We start from the raw sequence: 13,626 nt of genomic DNA, 5'->3' as shown, positions 1-13,626 counted from the left end.
ATTTTATTCTCCTCCTTTGATATCTGATCCACCTGTGTACATCCATTGTGAGGGTTATTGACTCTATACATCGCCCCATTGTCTCCCAAGACTGCAGGCGTAAAGAAGCTTAACAAGAAAATATAGAGCCCCTGTGCAAAATGTGTTATTCCTGACACATAGGATAATGCACACAGTGATGTCACCGTATAAGGATAATGCACACAGTGATGTCACAGTCCAGGGATAATACACACAGTGATGTCACCGTATAAGGATAATGCACACAGTGATGTCACAGTACAGGGATAATACACACAGTGATGTCACCGTATAAGGATAATGCACACAGTGATGTCACAGTCCAGGGATAATACACACAGTGATGTCACCGTATAAGGATAATGCACACAGTGATGTCACAGTACAGGGATAATACACACAGTGATGTCACCGTATAAGGATAATACACACAGTGATGTCACAGTACAGGGATAATACACACAGTGATGTCACAGTACAGGGATAATACACACAGTGATGTCACAGTACAGGGATAATACACACAGTGATGTCACAGTACAGGGATAATACACACAGTGATGTCACAGTGCAGAGAATACACACAGTGATGTCACAGTACAGGGATAATACCAACAGTGATGTTACAGTACATGGATAATATACACAGTGATGTCACAGTAAAGGGATAATACACATAGTGATGTCACAGTACGGGGATAATACGCACATTGATGTCACAGTACAGATATAATACACACAGTGATGTCACAGTACAGATATAATACACACAGTGATGTCACAGTACAGATATAATACACAGTGATGTCACTGTGTAGGGATAATACACACAGTGATGTCACTGTATAGGGATAATACACACAGTGATGTCACAGTACAGGGATAATACACACAGTGATGTCACAGTACAGGGATAATACACACAGTGATGTCACAGTACAGGGATAATACACACAGTGATGTCACTGTATAGGGATAATACACACAGCGATGTCACAGTACAGGGATAATACACACAGTGATGTCACAGTACAGGGATAATACACACAGCGATGTCACAGTACAGGGATAATACACACAGTGATGTCACTGTATAGGGATAATACACACAGTGATGTCACAGTACAGGGATAATACACACAGTGATGTCACAGTACAGGGATAATACACACAGTGATGTCACAGTACAGGGATAATACACACAGTGATGTCACAGTACAGGGATAATACACACAGTGATGTCACTGTATAGGGATAATACACACAGTGATGTCACAGTACAGGGATAATACACACAGCGATGTCACAGTACAGGGATAATACACACAGTGATGTCACAGTACAGGGATAAAACACACAGTGATGTCACAGTACAGGGGTGATACACAGTGATGTCACAGTACAGGGATAATACACACAGTGATGTCACAGTACAGGGATAATACACACAGTGATGTCACTGTATAGGGATAATACACACAGTGATGTCACAGTACAGGGATAATACACACAGTGATGTCACAGTACAGGGATAATACACACAGTGATGTCACTGTATAGGGATAATACACACAGTGATGTCACAGTACAGGGATAATACACACAGTGATGTCACAGTACAGGGATAATACACATCATGATCCCTTCCTGTTATGAATTATCTTATTTGTTATTGTGAAGCTCTATAGAAACAGCCACATGAATCCCTTTAGTATACAATGGAGACCGGCATAATTTGGGGACACTAGGTCTGTTTTGTATTAATGACAGTGTATAGGAATTCTAGGGTATTTGTCTTCTTGTTAATGATCCATTATTGAATTGAAACTGGGCCAAGGATAGATCCCAAGACATTCAAGTGCAAAAAAATAATGTTTTCTAGTATAATAATTAAAAGCAGCGCTCATTAAATACAAACACATAATCATCTACCTCTCACTTGTTAATTAAAAGCAGAAAAGTTACTATACTATTACAGACAGCCATACTTCCCAGGATTTGGTTGGGATCTATAAATATACTGTGAACAGCCATTGCTAGGCTTATGGTGTCTTTATGTGATGCGATCTGATGTTTCGGCCACATGAAGGGGAAATTATAACACTGTATTGTTCATAAATGCCTTCAATTTATCCTCAAAATGGAAGAGAAAAATAATGCTGGTAATATCTGGTTACAACCTCCAGATTTTGCTCAGGTCATATCTAGTTACAACCTCCAGAGGGCGCTCTTTATGTATATTTTGCACGGTTTGTTCTTGCGTATCCTCCTACTTCTAACATAACATAGATTATTGTCTTTTATTCAAAACAATCTAGCCTGAAAAGCCAGATCCTATATATCACATGCTAGAAGCGGATTTTGGGTGGAATTTTTTTTACTTAAAGGGAATCTGTCAGCACATTTTTATATGTGGAAAAAGTGGCATGGCTATGTAGGCGCATATCTGCTAATAAAAATGATACCTTTTTTGTACAGATCTGACGTACCAGTGATGAGATATCTGGTGTAGAAGTTTTATGCAAATGAGGCTAGAAGTTGAAGTTTACTGGGGGCGTGTCTGCATTTAGACTACTACAAGACACGCCCCCAACCTGATATCGCTTTTATGCTTAATATCTCATGATTGGCAGATCGGATCTCTACAAAAAAGGTATAGTTTTTATCGGGGTATAAGCACGGATACAGCCATATGTAAAAATAAAATGTGCTGACAGGTTCTTTTTTTTTTTTTTTTATGGTCTTACTGGGCTTTATATTAGGATTTATAGCCTATGCCTCTTCTGTGGTTTTGCAGCCACATTGCTCTTGGATGAGACAGAATAAGGTAAAAAAAAAAAAAAGCTCGAGCCCCTCATGGTGAGCGTGTTCCTGTATTTGCTGGCATAGTTTTTAAGCTGCCACATGTAGCAAGATGAAATGGGCAGCCTCATCCCGGAGTGTGTGGGTGAATTGGCCGCAGAAACTGCTTCCAGATGTTGCAGGGCGTCCTAGCATCCTTCATCACTCTGGGCGGGAGGAGGAGAGAAATTCTTTCCTTCAGCATCATAAAATTCCTCCTAACCTCCTCTCCCTTCTCTGTCCAAATACACTCAATTTCCTCTTTCTTGATGGAACGGTCTGCAGGTCTGGATCCTGTGCACAGGCGAAGTGCGGGAGGAGGGGGGAGCGAATCTGCAGATCCTGCACTTTATGACTGTGGTGTAAGATGTAAATGGAGGGATCTGTTGTTTATTTAGTTTTTATGAAGCTTTTTTTTTTTTTGCGCATGAAGTGAGTTATAGTTCTGCTGGCAATTAGGGGTTAATGCCACGATCTGTGTGTTGTAGCCATTAGTGCAGGAATGTTCTGCAGATCTGGCTTTGAAGAAAGGGTTTAATTTCAGTATATTCTTCTGCTGGCGCAAAAAGGCTTCAACACATGTTCTCTATTAGGTATTGAAACCAGGCTTCTCATGAGAAAAGCAGCACTCCCCTTACTCACAGAAGCCGTGTGCCCTCCTTATACAAAGGCAACCGAACAAAGACCTGGTCTGTGCACCTAATATATATACGCGAGTGCCTACTCCACTACCCAGGGGGACCGGTGTGATCCCCTATATACACAAAGCTCTCCTAATACACAGATATCAGGGCACGGCCCCGTCCTCCTCCTAATACACAGTCATCAGGACACAGCCCCGTCCTCCTCCTAATACACCGCCATCAGGACACAGCCCCGTCCTCCTCCTAATACACAACCATCAGGACTCGGACCCGTCCTCCTCCTAATACACAGATATTAGGACATAGTCCCGTCCTCCTCCTTATACACAGCTATCAGGACACGGCCCCGTCCTCCTAATACACAGCCATAAGGACACGGCCCCGTCCTCCTCCTAATACACAACCATAAGGACACGGCCCTGTCCTCCTAATACACAGTCATCAACACATGGCCTTGTCCTCCTGATACACAGCCATCAAGACACGGCCTCATCCTTCTAATACACAGCCATCAGGACACAGCCCCGTCCTCCTCAAAATACACAGTCAAGACAAAGCCCCGTCCTAATACACATAGATCAGGATGCAGCCCTGTACTCCTCCTAATACACAGCCCCATCCTCCTAATACACAGATATCAGAAGACAGCCCCATCCTTCTCCTAATACACAGCCATCAGGACACAGCCCCGTCCTACTCATAATACACAGTCAAGACAAATCCCCGTCCTAATACACATAGATCAGGATGCAGCCCTGTCCTCCTCCTAATACACAGCCCCATCCTCCTTCTAATACACAGATATCAGGAGACAGCCCCATCCTTCTCCTAATAGACAGACATCAGGACACAGCTCCGTCCTCCTCCTAATACACAGCCCCATCCTCCTTCTAATACACAGATATCAGGAGACAGCCCCATCCTTCTCCTAATAGACAGACATCAGGACACAGCTCCGTCCTCCTCCTAATACACAGCCATCAGGACACGGCCCCGTCCTCCTCCTAATACACAGCCATCAGGACACGGCCCCGTCCTCCTCCTAATACACAGCCATAAGAACACGGCCCCATCCTCCTCCTAATACACAGCCATCAGGACACGGCCCCGTCCTCCTCCTAATACACAGCCATCAGGACACGGCCCCGTCCTCCTCCTAATACACAGCCATCAGGACACGGCCCCGTCCTCCTCCTAATACACAGCCATCAGGACATGGCCCCGTCCTCCTCCTAATACACAGCCATCAGGACACGGCCCCGTCCTCCTCCTAATACACAGCCATCAGGACACGGCCCCGTCCTCCTCCTAATACACAGATATCAGGACACGGCCCCGTCCTCCTCCTAATACACAGCCATCAGGACACGGCCCCGTCCTCCTCCTAATACACAGCCATCAGGACACGGCCCCGTCCTCCTCCTAATACACAGACATCAGGACACAACCCTCTCCTTGGCTAACTTCGGATACAGGGCTCTTTATGTACATCTTTAATATTTTGGTATAATGTCACTTCCATGACACCCAGCTAGGTGGGGGTATTAGAGAGCCAATACTGTGATGCACCCGGAGCTCTGACCACTGCCTCTACATTGGGAGTTACTTGTTTATAGTGAATCTAGTATCTGGTCCCTGCGGTTTCGTAGCTCTGACTGATTCATCATTTTTTTGGCATTCCTGGACGATGCAGACCTCTTTCACAATTGTGAACATGAGAAATCAAAACATCCAATGTCCGTCCCACACGATTCAGTACAATCCAGTCTGAGATAAAGAATCCTGGACGCGGCTAAATTACATCCGAGACTTCCTGTATTGTTAGTATGCGCCAAATCAACGCGGGAACTACAACTTCCAGGATACTGTGCGGTCATTCATTTTCGGATCTTTTTTTAATTGGGACCTGATTTCATTGAACAATTTAATTATTTTTGGGTTTAGATGTCTATAATAATCTTCTAACCTAATCTAGGTGTCAAAGGTATGCAAATTTTGGAAAACCAGAACTATACCACCCCTTTTTTTTGGACCATGTGCCATAAATATGTATTTTTTTTTAATCTGGTATAAAGGCCGCTGTTCTCCTGAATCCGACGCTGTTTTTCTTTTGTTCCTGCTCCACTCGGATCCTGAGATATGACCCTTTCTAATCTTATTAGCCAAATGGGAGTTGTCTGTAAGAACACGCCCACAGAAAATACAGAAGTACCACGCCCACTTGGTTAACAAGACAAGAATTATATTCAGGGAAAAAAAGGGCCATATCTCAGGAACGGAGAGGCGCAGGAACAAAAGAAAAACAACGCCGGATTCAGGAGAACGACGGCTTTTAAACCGGGGGGGGGGGGGGATACATATTTTTGGTCCTCTTTAAAGGGGAACTCTATCTTTGAGACAATTTAAACATCACTTTTACCACCTCAAAGAGGACGTCTAATGGAATATTTCTCTTATGAATCAGGACAGAAGAAAATCTAAGCGTTTTTCTCACTTGCCAACAGTTCGAAATTTTGCCAACTCTGCACCAAAAAGGGGCGGGGTTTGTGGATTAAAAGGGGTATTTTCAATTTTTGAAATAGTCCCTATGTTATTAAATTTGTTGTTTCATTGCAGACATTGTAGTCATGGTAGTAGAAATCTAGTCGGCCCTCACTGTTTCCTATACTTTGAAGGATTGCCAGTCTCTCAATATTAGTTCTGTCGTTACCGGGGTTGGTATTTGTTATAGGGGGCTCTGTGACAGTCACAGCTGTGCCCCCAGTTAGCCATTCCCAAGGGTTGGATGTTTGCCCGGCCTTGTCTCCATGGGGTGTCAGCCATGTCAGGTCTCTGTCGTCATGACGATACTTTAACAATAAGGGAATATTTGAGTATTGGCTCGGGCCTATGTACCGAGCAGGGCCTGATCAAACAGTTGCAAAATTACTCTTTATATATTAAAGGAATTTTTGGGGGGTTCCTGGGAGCTGAGGTGATATTAGAGGGCCAGATGTTACAGATATATGCCCCTATATAAATACACATACACCGAGCATTGTCCCTGTGGTCACTGGGACTTCTCAGTGTGACAATGAGAATCTGTCGAATTTTCTGTAATATCTGTGTGTAATTGCAGCCCTAAAAGTAAGTACCCCCCCCCCCCCCCATCTCTGCCGGCAGGAAGTGTGTGGGATTAGAGGATTTGGGGCCGTGGGAAGTTCGGTCGGAGCTGAGGTGATGGCTATAAATAGTAACTGTGACATCTTATTGCGGTTTATACCATGTGTCACTGTATGTTTGTATTAATATGTTAGACAGCTTAGCATGGTTAGGTATTTATTTAATGTACAGCGGAGCGCAGCCATGTCCGGCAAGTTGTCAACAGGGGCGCGATGTGCACAAATTGTCATAATCTTAGTTAATATGGCCAGCAGCAGCTCTGTGTCCCTGACATCTCTTATACCTGGTGAAACAAAGGATTGGACATGTTTAATTCTAGCATGTCTGATCCCTGTTTGTATTGGTAGATACATAGTAATATGGGGTGCAGACGTTGCAGTCACATTTCGACACTGAACCCCTTGATGGGTCAAAGATTCCTCCAACGCAGAAGAAGATGTAAAGTCTTGGCACCCCTGAAATTGTTCTATAAATGAAGTATTTTTCCCAGAAAAAGTATTCTTATTACCGATGTTTTGTCATACAGAGTGGGGTGTATTAAAACAACACAAAAAAGGACATAATTTAACACAAAACTCAAAAATGGGCCAAATCAAATTATTGGTACCTTTCCAAAATAGTGTGTAAACAACTTTATTTCACGTGTGTAATGCTGTTCAAACTCTCCTGTGGCAAGTAACAGGTGTGGGCAATATGAAAATCACACCTGAAACCAGATAAAAAGGGGAGACGTTGAGTCAATCTTTGCATTGTGTGTCTGTGTGTGCCGCACTAAGCATGGAGAACAGAAAGAGGACAAGAGAACTGTGAGAGAGAAGACTTGAGAACTAAAATTGTTGAAAAATTTTAACAATCTCAAGGTTAAAAGTCCATTTCTAGAGATCTTGATGTTCCTTTGTCCATGGTATGCAACATAATCGAGAAGTTTACAACCAATGGCACTGTAGGTAATCTCCCTGGATGTGGACAGCAGAGAACAATTGATGAAAGATTGCAATGCAGGATAGTCCAGATAGCTGGTTAGTTGCTCCAATCAAGTTCCAAAGAAATTCAAGGTGCTCTGCAGGTTCAGGGGGCATCAGTGCGCAAACTATCTGTCCACACCTTAATGAAATAAACGCTATAGAGGAGAACTAGGAGAACCCCACTGCTGACACAGATACATGAAAAAGCTAGACTGCAGTTTGCCAAAATATACATAAATATTATAAGACAAATAAATAAGACAAAATTCTTCTGGGAAATTTTCTTGTGGACAGATGAGGCCAAGATAGAGCTGTTTTGGTAAAGCAGATCATTCTACTGTTTACCGAAAACAAAGGCCTGCAAAGAAAAGAACACAGGACCTACAGTCACACATGGTGGAGGTCAGAGATGTTTTAAGTTGCTCTGCTGCCTCTAGCATTGGGTGCCTTGACGGTGTGTAAGGCATCATAAAATCTGAAGATAGCCAAAGGATTTTGAGTGGCAATGTAGTGCCCAGTGTCAGAAAGCTGAGTTTGTGTTCTCGTTTTGGGGGGGTTCCAGCAGGAGAATGACCCCAAACATACTTTTAGAAGCCCCCAGAAATGGAAACTAAGTGCTGAAGAGTCCTGAAGCTGCAACAATGAGTCCGGATATAAATCCCATTGACACCTGTGGAGAGATCTTAAAATTGCTGTTGGGAGAAGACACCTTCAAGTATTAGAGACCTGGGCAGTTTCTAAAGAAGGGTCCAAACTTTAAGGTGAGAGGAGGAAGAAGCTTGTGGACGATTATAGGAAGAGATTGATTGCAGTTACTTATATCACAGGGTAAAGGGTGCGACCAAATATTAAGTTAAAGGGACAACAACTTTGTCCGGCCTAGTTTTGGAGTTTTGTGTGAAATTATGTCCAATTTGTCTTTTTTTTTTCCCTCAGTTTTTTTGTGTTCTTCCAATACACACAAAGGAAATAACATGTGTAACTGTAATAATTTTCGGAGAGAAATAATTCATTGTTTGGAACAATTTCAAGGGTGCCAACACTTTCACCCATCACTGTATGTGGTAGGTTGAGGACAGAAACCAATTTCCCATTGGGGTTAAGGAACTAAAAGTTAGACTTCTGGATTGTCTGGCTTCCCCAGAGATTCACTGTCTTGAGAAGCCTCCTCAAAAACTTTCAGGGTTAACTGATCAGATTAGAATCACTGACAGATGAAGTTGAAGAGTGGAATATATTATCTTCAAGTGATCTGTTATTTTGATGTGTTGGAAGCAGGAAACATGGTTAACTATAAAGAGTCCAACCAACGACTAAGACAAGGGCCAAATTGTGTCTGGTTCAGAGCATCTCCAGAACAGCAAGTCTTGTGTGGTGTTCCCAGTATACGGTAGAGCTGGTTGAACGGTTCCGGTATACCGTGGGACTTGTGGGGTGTTCCTCTTATATAGAGGAGGTTTTATGAGGTGTTACCAGCATACGGCAAGTCTTGTGTGGTGTTCCCGATATACGGCAGGTCTTGCGGGCTGTTACCGGTATATGGCAGGTCTTGTGGGCTGTTCCTGGTATGCAGCAGGGCTTGTGGGGTGTTCCCGGTATACAGCAGGTCTTGTATGGTAATCCCGGTATACAGCAGGTTTTTTGGGGTGTTTCTGGTATGCGACAGGTCCTGTGTGGTGTTCCCGGTATGCAGGTCTTGTGGGGTGTTCCCTGTATACAGCATGTGTTGTTGGGTGTTCCCAGTATACGGCAGGTCTAGTGTGGTGTTCCCGGTATAGGGTAGTTGTGTGATGTTTCCATTATACGGCAGGTCTTGTGGGCTGTTCCCAGTATATGGCCGGTCTTGTGTGGTGTTCCCAGTGTACGGCAGGTGTTGTGTGGTGTTCCCAGTATATGGCCGGTCTTGTGTGGTGTTCCCAGTGTACGGCAGGTGTTGTGTGGTGTTCCTGGTATACAGCACATCTTGTGGGGTGTTCCCGGTATACGGCAGGTCTTGTGGGCTGTTTACAGTATACAGCAGGTCTTGTGTGGTGTTCCCGGTATACGGCAGGTTTCTTGGGGCATTTCTGGTATATGGAAGGTCTTGGGGAGGTAATCCCGGTATGTGAGAAGTCTTGTGGGGTGTTAAGGTATCTGGCAAGTTTCTTAGGGTGTTTCTGGTATACAGCAGGTCTTGTGAGGTATTCCCAGTATACGACAGGTTTTGTGGGGCTTTCCGTGTTCCTGGTATTCGCTAGGTTTTCTGCAGTGTTCCCAGTGTACAGTGGTGAGTACGGTATCTATCAAAAATGGTCCAAGGAAGGAGACCTGTTGAACTAGTGACAGGGTCATGGATGTACAAAGTTCATTAATGTGCATGGGATGTGAAGGCTAGCCCATCAAGTTCCTTGAGTTGTATGTTCTCCCCCTAATGTAAAATTATGGGTTAGTAAATCCAGTGCCTTCTGCAGACGTATGGGAACGTATACACGTGTCACGTCCTTTTCACTATTCACACATGCTGTTCACACATGAGGCATAAATATTTACGTGACGCGTTTCGCAGCCCATGATCTGTATATACACAGGTTTATACAGTAGAAAGCTGCTCAGCCTGAATACAGACATGCGACAGATGTGTCTGCTCACTACTAGGCTGTGGCGATGCCAGCACCGACCGGTGGCACACACTTCATGCCGGAGACAGCAGGCACACAGCAAACCTAATGCGTTTCAGTCACAGCAGGAACGACGTGGCCTGAACTTGATGGGTTTGGAGATCACATTACAGAAGTGGCAGCGCTACAGCTGGCTCCGTGTGGGGTCGCAGTGAGTGACAGAACGATTTGTTGCCGCCTAAGGCACACTGACAGGTCCCGTACTGGCACCGCTCACGTCTACAGCTGGCAGCGGATTACTGTGCGCGGCTTTAAAGTGACATTCATCTGTCCAGAACGGTGATTTTTAGATGATTTGATAAGGTGTTTAATTTGCATTATTTTACTTGTGAAGAATCCAAAAAGCCTTGAAGACTGTAATATAAAGTTTTTTAAAAAATAAAGAAAATATATTAAGTATTGCAGGGCAGCTGAGCTGCTATACTAGACACAACGCATGGACAGGTGAGGCGCTGATTTTGGCAGAAAGCAGTCAGGTTTTTCTAATCCTGTTCAACAGGGACTGTCCAGTTAAAACTAGCTATCTATCTATAGATTAGGTTATAACTTAAGCTGGTGTCACACTAAACGACAGCGACAACGACGTCGCTGTTACGTCACCATTTTCGGTGACGTAACAGCGACCTTGTAAGTCGCTGTTATGATCGCTGCTTAGCTGTCAAACACAGCAGAAGCAGCGATCATAAGGTCGCTGTGCTACATGTTCAGAGAGCAGGGAGCCGCGCTTAGCGCTGGCTCCTTGCTCTCCTGCAGCACACATCGGGTTAATTAACCCGATGTGTGCTGCAGCTACATGTCACAGTGCAGAGAGCAGGGAGCCGCGCGCACTGCTTAGCGCTGGCTCCTTGCTCTCCTTGCTACAGTATACATCGGGTTAATTACCCGATGCATACTGCAGCCACATGTCACAGTGCAGGAGCCGGCACTGGCAGCAAGGGCGGAGGCTGGTAACCAGCGTAAACATCGGGTAACTAGGGAAAGGTCTTCCCTTGGTTACCCGATGTTTACGCTGGTTACAGCTTACCGCAGCTGCCAGTGCCGGCTCCTGATCGCTTCATTTCGTCGCTCTCTCGCTGTCACACACAGCGATGTGTGTGTCACAGCGGGAGAGTGACGACCAAAAAATGAAGCTGGACATTCAGCAACGACCGGCGACCTCACAGCAGGGGCCAGGTCGTTGCTGGATGTCACACACAGCGACAGCGACGGGACGTCGCTGCAACGTCACAGAAAATGGTGACGTAGCAGCGACGTCGTTGTCGTCGTCGTTATGTGTGACACCAGCTTTATTCAGTGGGAGTCAACTGTTGGGACTTGCACCATTCGACCATTCGGTAGAACTGAGGGGGGGGGGGGGGGGTTTATACCTAACAGTGCACTTTTATTCCTGTTAGAAGATGGAGCGTAAGGTTGGATGCCCGGGCACTGCTCCAATCATTCCCTATAGGGCTGTCGGAAAAAGCTGAGTGCAGCGTTTAGCCGCCCAGTAGGGAATAAATGGAGCCATGATCGAGCGTGGGCACTGTCGCTTCAAATGGGCTAGTACTGCCGCTCCAAACGCACTGCAAAGGTGTGGTGCACTGCCCTGCCATATAGGGCATCAATTGTGCCCTGCCACTTTATACAGGGCATGGGTTGTGCCCTGCCACTCCATACAGGGCATCTGTTACTGTCACTCCATACAGGGCATCAGTTGTACCCTGCCACTCCATACAGGGCATGGGTGGGGCCCTGCCGCTCCATACAGGGCATGGGTGGGGACCTGCCGCTCCATACAGGGCATGGGTGGGGCCCTGCCGCTCCATACAGGGCATGGGTTGGGCCCTGCCGCTCCATACAGGGCATGGGTGGGGCCCTGCCGCTCCATACAGGGCATGGGTGTGGCCCTGCCGCTCCATACAGGGCATGGGTGGGGCCCTGCCGCTCCATACAGGGCATGGGTGGGGCCCTGCCGCTCCATACAGGGCATGGGTGGGGCCCTGCCGCTCCATACAGGGCATGGGTGGGGCCCTGCCGCTCCATACAGGGCATGGGTGGGGCCCTGCCGCTCCATACAGGGCATGGGTGGGGCCCTGACGCTCCATACAGGGCATGGGTGGGGCCCTGACGCTCCATACAGGGCATGGGTTGGGCCCTGACGCTCCATACAGGGCATGGGTTGGGCCCTGACGCTCCATACAGGGCATGGGTTGGGCCCTGCCGCTCCATACAGGGCATGGGTGGGGCCCTGCCGCTCCATACAGGGCATGGGTGGGGCCCTGCCGCTCCATACAGGGCATGGGTGGGGCCCTGCCGCTCCATACAGGGCATGGGTGGGGCCCTGCCGCTCCATACAGGGCATGGGTGGGGCCCTGCCGCTCCATACAGGGCATGGGTGGGGCCCTGCCGCTCCATACAGGGCATGGGTGGGGCCCTGACGCTCCATACAGGGCATGGGTTGGGCCCTGCCGCTCCATACAGGGCATGGGTTGGGCCCTGCCGCTCCATACAGGGCATGGGTTGGACCCTGCCGCTCCATACAGGGCATGGGTTGGGCCCTGCCGCTCCATACAGGGCATGGGTTGGGCCCTGCCGCTCCATACAGGGCATGGGTTGGGCCCTGCCTCTCCATACAGGGCATGGGTTGGGCCCTGCCGCTCCATACAGGGCATGGGTTGGGCCCTGCCGCACCATACAGGGCATGGGTTGGGCCCTGCTGCTCCATACAGGCAATGGATTATGCTTTGCCGCTCCAAATGGGTTCTCTACCACTCCATACGGATTGTGCACTGCCGCTTCATATGGGGTGTGGGTTGCCGCACCATACAGGGCGTGGATTGCCGCTCCATATGGAGCATGGGTTGTGCTGTGCCCGCACCATACAGGGCGTGGATTGCCTCTCCATACGGGGCGTGGGTTGTGCTGTGCCGCTCCATACGAGGTGTGGGTTGCCTCTCCAGACAGGCATGCTCTAGCGCCCCAAACAGGGGTAAAAGTACCCTGTTGTGGTGATCGACGCAGGTCCCAGGAGCCAGACCCCAACACAAGCAATAATGTATCACCTATCCTGACGTTATTTAGGCGATATAGGGCACCATGGGATGATCATGTACTACTATGTGATCTATGAGTCAATCTGATCCAGCAAATGTCCACTGGGCCGTCACTAAATCCTGGAAGTGTCCTGACTCTGTGCCTGTAAACGCTACCTAACCCTCCCGACCGTCTCAGAACAGGACTACCCTTGAACACAGCGCAGATAGAGGCGCATATTCATTTCTTCAGTGAAGCCTATTTATTTCAGTCTACAGCTCCTAGGCCGGCCTATGTGTCTCCATGGTAACAGACTACAAACAA

The 13,626-nt window shown here is 47.0% G+C and overlaps 1 protein-coding gene across 2 annotated transcripts in view; it reads left to right on the top strand.

The window, feature by feature from the left end:
- The window catches only part of PAM16 (presequence translocase associated motor 16), a 187,299-nt gene that overhangs the window by 48,065 nt on the left and 125,608 nt on the right, over window positions 1–13,626 (top strand). The gene's annotated exons all lie outside the window — the stretch shown is intronic.

This window comes from Anomaloglossus baeobatrachus, chromosome 7 (genome assembly GCF_048569485.1).
Source record: "Anomaloglossus baeobatrachus isolate aAnoBae1 chromosome 7, aAnoBae1.hap1, whole genome shotgun sequence".
NCBI lineage: Eukaryota > Metazoa > Chordata > Amphibia > Anura > Aromobatidae > Anomaloglossus > Anomaloglossus baeobatrachus.
The sequence above is the reverse complement of the archived record's forward strand: the minus strand, read 5'-3'. Positions and strand labels throughout refer to the sequence as shown.